Below are 15,378 nucleotides of genomic sequence, written 5' to 3' on the forward strand. Positions count from 1 at the left end.
ATAGGCTAGATGTCTGGACATTACTAGTTTCATTTGGGCCTTCTGGGCCATTAGTCCTCTGGCTTATTGCCAGTTACCAGCCAAACAGCTTGTGTATTTTATTATCTTAGTGTGTTAAAGATTCTACTTCTTATTCTGGTCAAACTGTGCTTCATTATTTGTTTACAGCACAGCTACAGTTCCAGGTGACTTCAAGTCAAAAGGATACTACGTGTCAATGGCCAGCAGCCTGTATTCAGTTTGAATATTGCAGTAAATGTACCTGGATCTGTTTCTATTGGGTTGTGAATTTGGTCTCACTGTTACATCCAACTTTTCGAGTGGGATAAAGACAAAAAGAAACAAGAGAGAATGGATTTGTAGTTAGAAATCCAAAGTTGCTTCTGTTTTGCCCACACACATTGATGATGATTTCACATCACTAAGCACGTTATCAAATGTGGACAGAATGTTAGCAGAATCTTATAATTCTCATAAGATTCTGTTTTTGTGTCATTCAATACAATGTGTTTATGTGTGACATACTGATATGAATCATAGTATCTTATGGAATTCCAAAAATGGCTGCCAGGACAGCTGCCACCACACTGATGTGACACACTACAAATCAACTCTTTGATGCTCTGTGCTGAGTCTGCACAATAACCTGCACTTAAACATTCATTTAATATCACGTACACATATACATATACTGTCCCTCAAGAAGACACTGAGAAAAAATAAAGAATAACATTGAGACTGTAACTTTGCCATAAGTCATAGGTGTCAAACTCTGGCCCGCGGGCAGCCAAATTACATTTGGCCCGTGAAGCCATACCAAATTACTATTAGAGCTGGCCTACTGGTATTATACAGCTAATATATATATTGTTTAGTATTAAGCTTTGCTTGTTCCATATTCAGTTTTCCAGCAAAACTTATTTGAGTCCATAAGAAAAGATTCATTCTTATATCTGGAGGAAGATTTTTTTTTTCAATAAATATTAATGTTAGCCCGCGACTTTGTTCCAGTTTTGAATTTTGGCCCACTGTGTATTTGAGTTTGACACCCCTGCCATAAGTCATTGTTGATTTTGTCTTCACTCTCCATCCCCTGCCAAGCTGCACCTGTGATTCTGCGGCTGCTCGCTGATGAGCTGACAGATAAGATCTTTTCTTATCCTCTGCATCCTTACCCTATCACCTCTGCCTCCCACAGGGCGCCAGCCTGCCCTGTTGAAAGACTATTTTTTTTCAGTGTTTCAACTGAAAAAATAGAATGCCATTGATGAAAAATAGAATGCCTTTGATCCAAAGTAGAATGCCTTTGATCCAAAGTAGAATGCCTTTGATCCCTTGTGATGTCATCATCTTGCTGAGAGAAAAACCCCTTAAATAGGAGCTTTGCTCTGTTAAACTTTGCTGCTCAACGGACCTTGACCTGACAGTAAGCAAACCCTTTTGGAGAGTTTTGAGAGAATTTCGCGTTACTTAGCAATTCACTAACCAAGCCGACACATTTCACCATGTCAGCTAACCCATCCTTCCGCTCAAATGAGCTTGAAATAGTTAAAGGGAGCATTTTGGGAAACCACTACAAGGTAGAGGCTTTCCTCGGAGAAGGGGGCTTTGGTATTGTAGCTAAATGCCGTGATACCAAAACCAACCAAGCTGTGGCTATTAAGGTGAACAAGAGCCGCCCTGATATTCTGCAACAGGCAAAAAAGGAAATTTTCATCCTGGAACAGCTGAGAAGGTTGGATCCAGATGCCGCCAACATTGTTCAATGGAACGGCTTTTTCCTTGACAGAGAGCGGGTTTGCCTGAAATTTGAACTCCTTGATCAATGCCTGTGGGACTACATACGGGACCCGAATAACCGGCATCTCCCCATAAGCGAAGTCAGGCCAATTTTAGGTCAGCTCACAAATGCTCTGTCCCACCTGGGTTCTTTGGGAATAGTGCACGCTGACCTCAAACCTGGAAACATCATGGTTGTAAATCGCTATGAGTCTCCAGTCAAAGTCAGACTTATAGACTTTGGCCTCGCATGTCCCGCGTCTGCAGTGATGCCTGGTGACCGTGTGGGGACAGTTGGCTATAGTGCATATGAAGTTATGCTTGGCCTTCCTTATAACGAAGCATGTGACATGTGGTCTCTGGGGCTGGTGGCTGTTGAGCTTGTTACAGGGGTGCCACTCTACCCTGGAAAAAAATATTATGTTTTGAAATTCATCATAGAGACTCAGGGTCAGCCACCAGATCATGTTCTCGATCCTGGCGTGTACACTGAAGACTATTTCACAAAAGACAACTACAACTACAACCAACAACGCTGGACATTTAAGACCGCCCAACAATTTAAATACGAGACAGGATATGAATCTTTGAAGACAAGATACATAAAACTTAAACGTCTGGATGACCTCGAACAAATAATGGTGTTTAGACGAGGACCAGAAGATGGCCAACGCTTATTTGTCAGCCTAATTAAAGAGATGTTGGCCTTGGATGCACACCAGCGGATAACACCCTCTCAGGTTCTACGGCATCCCTTTTTCAACCCTGGCCTCTCCAACAACTTCCCAAGTATCAACACTGAAAAATCATACAGAGTCAATCTCCAGCATGGCATCTTCCACCCTGGACAAAAGTGATAAAAACACAAACTGGGATTGGAAAAGGATATTAACAGCAAATTACACTGGAAATATTAATTAAGCTGCTCCAATAATTATCACTTTGGCTTTTTTTTTTCTTTTTTTTAATTTTCACTCCCCACACCCCAACCAGTCGCGGCAGATGACTGTCCCTTCCTGAGCCTGGTTCTGTCGAAGGTTTCTTCCTTTTTAAAGGGAGTTTTTCCTTCCCACTGTCGCTAAATGCTTGCTCATAGGGAATCTTCTGATTGCTGGGGTGGCCAAAACTCTAGGGGAACTAGCAATTCTTGTGAAAATTAAATAAAAACCAACCTACCAATATTCAAAGCAGAGCAGCGGACACCTTACCATCACATCAGTCCTTTAATCCGACCTAAAACACCATGTTTACAGAAATAAATTCCATACAAATTGGAAATAAATTGTTGTTTTTGATTGTTTATAAATATATAGTGCTACCCTTCAGCCTCCTAGTAGACATACCTGTGTTATAAATGTGAAACTCCTCCGATTTTCAGAAAAGTTGACCTCTGACCTTGAAGTCAAGGTCACTGAGATTTAAGCTTCACAGAGATTTTCAGTAGATGCAACCATGGTATTGATTTGAAAAATCTACACAATCACAAACTTGGATGTCCACAGCGCCTCGCCATATACCAAAGATTAAGAGGTGGTTTTTTCTAGGTTTTTATAAAGATTACAAAAGACAAATAACAAAAATGTCAACGCTATTTTGATGTTGTCTAATGTAGTGCAAAAAAACAAAACAAACCCAAAATTTAATAAATAAAGTAAATAAGGTATATACTACATAGTATGCAAAATTTCAGTGGTCCACAATGGGGTCAATGAACAGAATGAAGGAAGTAAGTCTTTTATATGACAATGGTGTGAAAAAGCGTTTTCCTATTTATTTGTATGTTTGTCACACTTAAACATTTCAGATCATTAAACAGTTTTTTTCTTTTTTATGTATAAAGAAAAATCCTTTAACTGTCCAGTTTTCTTGATGTTATGATGCTTCTACCTCTGGTTTGTCATTAAAAAATCAGACTTTGGCTGCTGCAGCAGAAAAAGACAAAGAGAAAATGTAATCACACAAATCAGAGGTGCAGATTTACACTTTACCTGAAACAGAGCAAAAGTGCTTTTTAAATAGGTTAATGAATATTAAGTATTATAGGCTAGATGTCTGGACATTACTAGTTTCATTTGGGCCTTCTGGGCCATTAGTCCTCTGGCTTATTGCGAGTTACCAGCCAAACAGCTTGTGTATTTTATTATCTTAGTGTGTTAAAGATTCTAGTTCTTATTCTGGTCAAACTGTGCTTCATTATTTGTTTACAGCACAGCTACAGTTCCAGGTGCCTTCAAGTCAAAAGGGTACTACATGTCAATGGCCAGCAGCCTGTATTCAGTTTGAATATTGCAGTAAATGTACCTGGATCTGTTTCTATTGGGTTGTGAATTTGGTCTCACTGTTACATCCAACTTTTCGAGTGGGATAAAGACAAAAAGAAACAAGAGAGAATGGATTTGTAGTTAGAAATCCAAAGTTGCTTCTGTTTTGCCCACACACATTGATGATGATTTCACATCACTAAGCACGTTATCAAATGTGGACAGAATGTTAGCAGAATCTTATAATTCTCATAAGATTCTGTTTTTGTGTCATTCAATACAATGTGTTTATGTGTGACATACTGATATGAATCATAGTATCTTATGGAATTCCAAAAATGGCTGCCAGGACAGCTGCCACCACACTGATGTGACACACTACAAATCAACTCTTTGATGCTCTGTGCTGAGTCTGCACAATAACCTGCACTTAAACATTCATTTAATATCACGTACACATATACATATACTGTCCCTCAAGAAGACACTGAGAAAAAATAAAGAATAACATTGAGACTGTAACTTTGCCATAAGTCATAGGTGTCAAACTCTGGCCCGCGGGCAGCCAAATTACATTTGGTCCGTGAAGCCATACCAAATTACTATTAGAGCTGGCCTACTGGTATTATACAGCTAATATATATATTGTTTAGTATTAAGCTTTGCTTGTTCCATATTCAGTTTTCCAGCAAAACTTATTTGAGTCCATAAGAAAAGATTCATTCTTATATCTGGAGGAAGATTTTTTTTTCAATAAATATTAATGTTTGCCCGCGACTTTGTTCCAGTCTTGAATTTTGGCCCACTGTGTATTTGAGTTTGACACCCCTGCTCTACAACAAAAAGTGGTGGATGATGTTTGAGGTTTCAGTGTCATAGACCTGCCCTGAGTCGTTTTAACGCTCTAGAAGCCCGGGATGGCTAAGCACACATTCTCCGTCCTGAGTTTTCCTTCTCTATAGAGAGACCATCATGCTCATTAGCCACATATATAAAAAGCAGCTCTTGCTCTTTGCCCTCTTTTCAACTTCCTAAATGTGGTAAAGATGTTCTTCTGTAGCTTCTTGGTGAATTCCTTTCTTCATTGTGCTCATCTGTTTTCATTTCTGATGCCTTCCTGGTGCCTGAAAAAGTGAATAACTTATCTACATATCCAACCTGTTTCTGTTGAGCTAGTTCACTCTGGAAGCCTCCTTGGTCCCTCACCTGCCAACAACCCACCCTCCACCGGCCACCATCTCTTACGGAAACAAAGCTTTGGACTCCCACTTCTTCCTGTAATTAAAGTAGGCATACTGCAACAGTCCCTTTTTGTCAATGTGATAATGCTCTGTGGACCTTTTGGAATAGACTCACCTGGTCTAACTACTGTCTCCTCTGTGAACTCTTTTATGACCTGGGTTGCTCTCCTTTATCCTCCTTGTGCCTCTTCAGTCACTCAATGATGCCTAATATTAAAAAATAAGGAGGGTATAATTTTTTTTTTGACTTTTAACTGTATTTTACAGCTTTTCCTGCTGATAAAGACCTCCCACACAGCCATTTATACTACACCAAGGTTAAATGATTTTTAATTGGAGATTATGTATCGGAATTTCAGGAGGGGGACCACGCCTCCAAACACACATGACATCCTTCTGGTTGTCATGTATATAGGTTCCCCCAGTCCTGCAAGCTGTTCATTCTCGTTTACGTGCCCCACCCTCCCTCCTTGTTCTCAATTCTTAAACTTCTTCACTCCTATTTAGTACACGAGGATCTGCCAGGCCCAGGAGCTGTCGCCAGTCCCCTTTGAGGCCTTCCTGTGTGTTAACTGTCTACTATAGAAGTTTGGACTAAAAAAAAACCCTATCACTAAAGCTCTTATTGTGGAAATACAGGTGCTATGATATAGTCAACGACTAAAGCTTTTTCTGTAATTTCATATAGAAAACTGAGATTTAGTATCAAATTGCACATCTGTATCTTGTATTAAAGCATTCAGGGATCAAATGTGCAGTTAAGCATCTTCCCACTGACAGAAAGTAGAATTTCACTCATCTGACCTAGTTAAGTGGGCTGTATATGCCCTGTGATGTAAAGTGAGTTTGGCATCCCGGGTCAAGATAATATCATAAAATAACCGGGATTTATTCAATTCTCTTGATTCATGGAATTAAATTATGCATGGTGTGGCCTCTGTTGGAGGTATGCAGTCTTAGACTGCTCTTGTATTATCTGCTTGGGTTGTTTGCACTATTGGTGGGAACCATAATTTCTCAATAATTGAAAACTGAAAAACTCTCAAATAATAAACACTTTATTAACCAGGAACTAAAACACTCGAGATTAAAGGGTTGAATCACTGAGTGTTGGTTGTGAGCTGGCATTCCAGGCTCTGGTTGCCCAGGTAATAGTCCTGTTACGTTTGCTGTGCTACCTGTGTAGTGGGCGCTGCATGACAAATTTAACATGACATTTTGTGTCTTGTGCCGCACTTTGTGGCTCTTCTACCGGCCATGAACGTCTCAATTTCTGTAACCTGGCACGCTGTGTCTGCCACACCTGGGTTAAAAACACCTGTGTGCGATTGTGTTGGTTTTTACCAATGCCATAGACTGATATCGTTACCGGCACCAGACCTAGGGGAATCTGGACCAGCAGCAAGCGGCACACAGGCTAGAGAGCACTGCGTAGCCAAATATGAGCAAACTGTGGATTAATAGAGAGGACACCGAAGTTAGCGTCTTGCTCAGGCCGGAGCTCATTTATTTCTCACATATACACAATACAAATCACACTAGACCATGCATTCTTCCCATAAAATAACAGAGTTCATAAACAAAAATAAAGTTACAAAAAGCATTCTCTCAAAAGCAAAATAAATACAAACTAATTCAAAATGACTTTACATACTCACAACTTAAACAAAACACTCGCGGCTAAAGCATAACAACATACCAAAATAACCCATCTCACATTCACACAACCTTTCCCCACATTCGCGCCATATACGCTATTACTTTTGAACATGGCGTCCCCTGAACGCAACACAACATGGCGGCAGACGACGGCAAACGTTATTTCACCAACAAAAAGCTTTCCCCTTAATACATGTACTCAGTACTGCTTGGCTAACACTAAAACAAACACTACAACACATTTTCTGAAGTCACAGGTTGCCACTGTCATAGCATATACTTATAGTGCTATGTAGCATTATAGCATTATGCCGATGATACACTAATACTCATTACAACAAAATACCACAAAACAACATCATCACAATCATCTCAAAATATAGCCGAACAGTTGTTACTCAACTTACATGACATTTAGAACCAGTTCGGTAACATAAAAGTTTGTTTGTCAGTACCTGTGGATTAATAGAGAGGACACCGAAGTTAGCGTCTTGCTCAGGCCGGAGCTCATTTATTTCTGAGCTGCGCATGCGCAGAGCCTATAGGCTAGTGTCTCTCTGGTAGTTCCACAGCAGTGCAAGAGCACCATCTACTGGCATAATGAAATATAACCATGGTCTGGCAACACATAACAATGTCAAAATAAGTCACAATAATAAACAAAAAATAAGGGGGTAATTGGTTTTCTTACAAAAATAAACATGTAGCTTTTTCAACCTGCTACAATATTCCAGTACAGAAGCTCAGGGACATACAAATATGTCTGTCCATGGCTCAAGGAAGCATTAGCCTAGCTTGATTTTCAGTAGCAAAATTGTAGCTTCCAGAGAAAACCTGTGCAAGGATGAGAACAACATACACAATCCCGAGACAAATAATGTGTCTAGGTATTTACTCAGCAAACATTTCTGTCACTTCATATGCAATACACTTTAAATGAATCCTTTATGTGCGCCCAAAATGCTACACTTGACCTCCTTAGTTCCAATAGAGGAAGAAAGAAATTGGAGGAGCAACTTTTAAGGAGTATGGAAATTATAGTGTAATAATATTAATAATAATAAAGACTTAGGTTTGTATAGCACCTTTCAAGGAACCCATGGATGCTTTACACAAGAGTAGCTAGAGGTTAAAGAGGCTAGAGGTTGAGGGTTTTGTTGAAGAGGTGAGTTTTGAGAAGTTTCTTGAAGGACTCCAGTGACGGGGCATTGCGAGTTGCAGAGGTGCCACAAAGGTATTCCCCAAAGGTACTGAGGTTGGTGCAAGGGACAGAAAGGAGACCCACGGCTAAGGACTGTAGCAGACTGTGTGTATGTTTGCAGCAGGTCAGAGAGATACCGAGGTGCCAGGGCATTGAGGGATTTGTAAGTAAGAAGAAGGACCTTGTAAGTAATGAAAGCCTTGACCGGGAGCCAGTGGACACTTATGAGGGCGGGGGTGATATGTTCCAAGAACTTAGTGCCTGTTAGAAGCCTGGCAGCTGAGTTCTGAACATACTGGAGCCTATCCAGGGCTTTGGTGGAAATCCCAAATAGGACCTCATTGCAGTAGTCCAGCTGGGTCGTGACAAAAGCATGGATGAGGGTCTCTGCTACAGAGTCAGTGAGTGGTGGCTGAAGTCGAGAGATGATCTTTAGGTGGAAAAAAAGCTGTTTTGATAACAGATTTGACATGAGTAAGGAATGAAAGAGTGAAGTCCAAAATGACACCCAGATTGCAAACCTCAGAGGAAGGTAAGATGAGGCAGCCTGTGTCAATCTTCTGTAGTAGGGTTTGGGGCCACAACCAAGAGCTCTTTTTTATTACTGTTAAGCTTGAGCAGGTTGGTTGACATCCATATTTTGATTTCATTCAGGCAGTTGACAAGTGATTGTGGGGGGAGCAAGGTGGAGGGTTCGGTACTGAGATAAAGTTGTTTATCATTAGCACAAGAATGGAAGCAAAGACCATGGCGACGGATGATCTGACTAAGGAGAAGCATTATGATGGTGACCGTGGGGAACACCATGGTTAACTGGAGCAGAGGTGGATTGGGAGTGTCCCATGGTGTCAAACTATGTTCTGTTGGAGTGGTATGACTGAAACCAGGAGAGTACTGTATCAGTGAGACCAAGATAGTTAGTTAGGCTGGAGAGAAACATGGTGTGAGAAATGGTGAGAGGTCCGGGGCGATGAGGATGCGGATGTGGCCAAAGACAGCTACTTGACCATATATATTTTAAGAAGGACAAACTATGCTCAGGCCAGGAAAAGCTATCCAATTCCAGAAACACACCATTGACTCTTTCCAAGTGTAACCCACATACAATGAGGGTACCACTTTAAGGACTGATATGAGGAGAGATGGACATCCTGCCCAACCAATCAAAATGCACAGGTCCCAGTATGCTTTGACCAATGGGAGAGCAGCCTGCCGCTGTATGTCCCACCCACGTGCTCTGTGTTCGCTGCTATGTGTGGAGGTAGTCGCGTGCTGGCAGGAGAAAAGAGAGACTGAAGCTTTTGAGCTGGAAAAAGTATTAGATATAAGTTGCAACCAACTGTGCTGCACATAAGTTCACTGGTTATCAGCTACCTTTCATGTTAACAGTAGCCACAGTGAGTAAACAGGCAAATGCTGCAGTTTTCTGGTGACTTTAGAAAGTACCGCGTGGAGCTAAACTGTTAGCCTTTGTTAGCTGTGGTTGCTATCAACTGCCTGAAAGTTCATCTCAATCTGCTTCCAGAAGTAAGAGCCCTGCATTTTCCGACCGAGAGACACCATACCATTGTCTTCGGCCGTGATGCACTGAGATCGGTCAGGTTTTTTTTTTGTATGCTGAATTGTTCCTGAGGTGGATTCCTCCGGTGAAATAGATGGCGAGCCTTCCCACCTGGACTTAGAGAGACTGAGATTCGCTTCTTTTCCACTTGATGATCTGCTGCACCTTGCGGTGTGGTAGGACTGTATCACTCACACTTTCACGCACAGCTGGTTATACATAAGACTACTGACTGACATTCTCTCACCCCTATTTTCTTTCACACCCTGGGAATTTTTTGGACTTTACTCCTTGGACATTTTTATTTGGGACTTTAAATAATGAGCTGTTGTGTAGAATATTCTCCACATGTGAAAAGAGTGTGAGATTTTCATTTGAATGTACATTGGATTTGTGTAATCTGTTTCTATAAGAGTTAAGGAGTCAGGTTACTAGGGTGCACCCGAACATTGAAACCCGAACATTGAAACCCGAACATTGAAAACCAAAAGTAACACTTGACCAAGTCATTGCTTTAGTAGTTTATGTGTTTTACTTTTCTTTTAATTTTTGTAAGTTTCCTTTCTACCATTGTAAAGTGTCATTAACATGTGCTTGTCAACCTTATGGTTTATTTCACTAAAGTTGGCTGGTTCTTTTGAGTTACATTCTTGTCTCTGTGTCTCATTTAAACACACCCCTGTGCTCCTATAGTCGAGCCTATTGGCCCATTGATATATTCTTTTCAACAATTCCCCTTACTGTGTTACAGTGAGAGCTTTGGCGAGCCAGCCAGGAGCATGGTTGTGTGTGTTTAAGTGCTAGACAATTTGTGTGTGGTGTTTAAAAGTGCTTAATCTGAGCTACAACTTCTAGAGAGAAAATGGATGTTGTACTACGTGAATCCGTCAGAATTCCCAATTCTGTAGTTGTTAGTGGGCTCACAGGATCAGAGACTGATGAGGAAGTGTCCACTTTCCTCCAAAAATATGGTTCCATCAACCGTTACTTTCGTCTAGACGACCCTGAGTCAGATTACCATAAGCACATGATCATCGAGTTTACACATGAGACTGCCATGCACACATTGGAGCCACTGTTACCTCTGCGGCTTCCAAGTACAACCCAAGCAGGCATCGTGTATGAGTTAAAGGCCTTAGGAAGTGTTTACACCCTTGATGCCAGAAACAAAGCCACTAAAATGTACATGGAACAGCTCCGTGAAATTGCCAAACTGAGTGGAAATTCATTAGAGGAGATGTTGAAGGAAGAACTTAAAAATCTGGTTTCATTGGCAGGAAGTGCTATTTCCCAGTCACCTCAAACTGGTTCAGAATCCTCGACTGTACAGAGCCCACTTCCACAGAAAGACTTAACCAGCAAGGGAGACGTTTCATTTTCTGAGGACCCTCAATCTGGTGTACCTCTAGACTCCACAGTTTTGGCATCACCAAATAACGCAAGTAAACCTCTTACCTCTCCCAATTTCAGTGAAAACCTGACTGATTTCAGCCCCTCACTTCCAGTTTCTTCTGGGGCCGCTACTAGCCCCATAATTGATGTTAATCCAACTGCTGTTCAGCGAGTAGTTGTTGAGCATGTAGTGCGCAGCAATGAGAGCTCACCCCAGTTTGCTTCATCTGGTAGACTCAGGGCTTATTCAGGCAAGAGCCCACGTCCTAGCCATGAGGCAGATTATGATACGTGGCGAGCTAGTGTTGAAATCCTTATTAGAGATCCTTCTGTGTCTGATCTGCACTGCACACACCGTATACTAGACAGTCTGCTTCCTCCTGCTTCCGAGATGATTAAACATCTGAGTCCACAGTCTAGACCCTCTGCTTATCTTGAGTTGCTTGACTCTGCCTACGGAACAGTCGAAGATGGTGATGAGCTGCATGCTAGGTTCATGAGCACATTTCAAAATGATGGAGAGAGAGCTTCTGTTTTCCTGCAGAGGCTGCACACTGCATTAAGTAGAACCATGAGACGTGGTGGTGTGTCCGCTCATGATTTTGACCAACAGCTCTTAAAGCAGTTCATTCGAGGTTGTTGGGAGAATGCATTAATAATCGATCTTCAGCTAGAACAAAAAAAAGAAAACCCACCTTCCTTTGCAGAGCTGCTGCTTCTTCTTAGGACAGAAGAAGATAAACAGGCTGCAAAATTGAGTCGCATGAGGCAGCATTTTAGTCATGCTAAGTCTGCCCAAAACTCTAGGAAGCAGCACGCCATGTCACATGTGCAACTCGCACACACCACCAATAATCTGGTGGACAAGTCTGATCTTGAGACGTTAAAGCAACAAGTTGCTGACCTCAGCATTCAGCTTAACAGTCTTGTATCTGAGAATCATAAGACGAAACAACCTAAGCCGCAAAAAGCGAGGTCCATCCCGCCGTGTGTCACACCTGACACCCATGGTGTGAAACCAAAAGTGGCCAGTCAGCATCCCTCCACATTTAAAGCTAACAGCATACCATGTCCATGGTACTGTTTCCAGTGTGGGGAGGATGGCCATGTTGTCTCAGTTTGTGATAAAGCGCCAAATCCTTCCCTTGTAGCAGCTAAGAAAAAACAGCTGAAAGAAAAACAGGCTGCTTGGGAAGCCTCTAATGCTTCTCGAAGTGAGGCACATTTGTGATCCCCCAGGGGATCACAAATGCGCCTTCGACGTTCCAGAGATTGATGGAGAAGTGTGTAGGAGATATGAATCTCAAAGAGGTTCTGGTGTTCATTGATGACCTGATTGTCTTCTCATCATCCCTGGAGGAACATGAACAGCGTTTGAAACATGTCCTGCAACGACTGATGTCATATGGCTTGAAACTGGCACCAGAAAAGTGCAAATTCTTTCAGACCTCGGTAAAATACCTTGGTCACATTGTTTCCACAAGAGGGGTAGAGACTGACCCTGACAAAGTTGAGGCCTTAAAGACCTGGCCTATCCCCACAAATCTTAAGGAACTTCAGTCCTTTTTAGGATTTGCTGGATATTATCGAAGGTTTATTCAGGGGTACTCTGTCATTGTCAGACCACTTAACGAACTAACCTCAGGCTATCCACCAATTAGGAAGCGGAACAACAAGCCAAGGACAAACGCGAATTCAGAGTATCGCAACCCAAAGGAACCCTTTGGTCAGCGTCTGACACCTCAATGTCAGGAGGCCTTTGACCAAATAATAGCAAAGCTAACCTCAGCTCCAATCCTGGGATTTGCAGACCCCCAGCTTTCATATGTTTTACATACGGACACCAGTACCATTGGCCTTGGTGCTGCATTATATCAGGTACAAGATGGACAGTCCAGGGTCATAGCTTTTGCAAGTCGTGGTCTTTGAAAGAGTGAGAGGAAGTACCCAGCCCATAAGCTGGAGTTTTTGGCCCTTAAGTGGGCAGTCACAGAAAAATTCTCTGACTACCTATATGGTACAGACTTTGTAGTAGTGACTGACAGCAACCCTCTTACGTACATTTTGACCTCTGCAAAGCTTGATGCAACAGGGTATAGGTGGCTGTCCAGTCTTTCCACCTATTCATTTAGTCTCCAGTACAGAGCGGGAAAACAAAATCTGGATGCTGATGCGCTCTCGCGCCGTCCTCACAGTCCACCAGAGGATGATTATGCATCTAAGAAGGAGAGTGAGAGAATACGGCAGTTCACACTGTACCATCTGAGCAACCCTGAGAGTCCAGAGACTGTTCCCTTGGATGTAATTCAGGCTATTTGTGAGCGCCATATGGTCACGTCAGCCGTAGCTAATGTTGGATCCACCACTTCTGGGTTGACCTTAGTTGAATCCCTCACTCACCAGTCCACAGCTATTCCCGACTGCTTCCAACAGGAGCAAGTGGATGGGCTTCCTATTGTCCACTCAATTTCTGAGGAGGAGTTGAGGCAAAAGCAGACATTGGACCCTGCTATCAATGCAGTGATTGTACTCTTGGAGACTGGCGAAACTCCACCTCCCAGCCTTAGGTTAGAGCTACCAGAACTTCCCCTGTTACTCAGAGAGTTAAATCGGCTTGAAATGCAGAACAGAGTGCTCTACCGTAAGCGGCAAGATGGTCCCAACACCTCATATCAGCTTGTGCTCCCTGAGGAGCTAAGAGCCACAGCACTTACAAGCCTTCATCATGATATGGGTCATCTTGGAGTCGAAAGAACAGTAGACTTGGCAAGGGCCAGATTTTATTGGCCGAAAATGCAAATGACCATAGAAAAAATGGTCAAATCTTGTGAGCGATGTATTCGTCGAAAAACGCCTCCAGAGAAAGCTGCTCCATTGATAAACATTAAGACCTGCAGACCTCTCGAACTAGTGTGCATGGACTTTTTATCAATCGAGCCAGATCGCTCAAACACAAAAGATGTATTGGTCATAACTGACCATTTCACAAAGTATGCTGTAGCAGTGCCAACTCCAAATCAACGAGCACAGACTGTAGCAAAGTGTCTCTGGGACAACATCATTGTCCATTATGGTTTTCCCGAAAAGCTTCTTAGTGATCAGGGTCCTGACTTTGAATCAAAGACCATCAAGGAACTCTGTGAACTTACTGGCATGAAGAAAGTGCGTACAACCCCTTACCACCCTAGAGGGAATCCGGTTGAGAGATTCAACCGCACTCTTCTCCAGATGCTTGGGACACTGGATCGGTCAGATAAACTCCACTGGAGAGACTTCGTCAAGCCTCTGGTACATGCTTATAATTGTACGAAGAGTGACGTGACTGGATTCTCCCCCTATGAATTGATGTTTGGGAGGCAACCAAGACTGCCCATTGACTTAATCTTTAGGTTGCCCACTAATGCTACTAAGCAGACTCATTCCCAGTACGTCGGTAACCTAAAATCTCATTTGGAAGAAAGCTACCGGATTGCCACCAGTAATGCACAAAAGAATGCAGGTCGCAACAAAGCCAGATTTGACCGACGAGTGGTTGAATCGACATTGCAGAGTGGAGACAGAGTTCTTGTACGAAATGTGAAGCTGCGTGGAAAACATAAGCTGGCAGATAAGTGGGAAAAGGATGTTTACATTGTCCTTAAGCGAGCTGGAGAAATCCCGGTCTACACAGTTAAACCTGAGGGTAAAGATGGACCTGTGCGGACTCTACATCGTGACTTGCTTCTCCCATGTGGATTTCTGTCAGCAGCTGCAGAACCCGAGACAGTCAAAACCCATCCAAACAGGAGACCCAGAACAAGGCAGTGTTCCGTTGTTGAGAGTGAAGATGAAATTCCCTCTGATCTGGATGATGTACCTGATTGGACATTTCGCCCTCTCATTACATCAAAGCCCGACATATATGTCCCAGTACATGAAACTCACAAGTTGAGTGAACCTCCTTGTGTGGTCAGACAATCAGCAGAACCAGAGGTGCCTACAGTTTCACTTCCACCTGATCCTCCTGCCACTGAATCCCTTGTAGTAGAGGAAGGTGAAGGAGTGATTCAGGATGTACCTGAACATGGCAACTCACCTGAACATGGCAACTCACCTGAACGTGACAACTCACCTGAAGCAAACATATTGCCTGGGCTTGACTCAGCCAAAGGACTTCCTCAAAGTTCAGAATTGCAGCAGTCTGAGGAAGCTCCTCCAGATGATGAAACGAGCTCTGATGCAGCATGTGAAGAAGGATTAAGTGATGTGAACAGACCTGTTACCGAACAGCCTGAACCTGTGACG

The sequence above is a fragment of the Neolamprologus multifasciatus genome, chromosome 2 (assembly GCF_963576455.1).
Source record: "Neolamprologus multifasciatus chromosome 2, fNeoMul1.2, whole genome shotgun sequence".
Lineage (NCBI taxonomy): Eukaryota > Metazoa > Chordata > Actinopteri > Cichliformes > Cichlidae > Neolamprologus > Neolamprologus multifasciatus.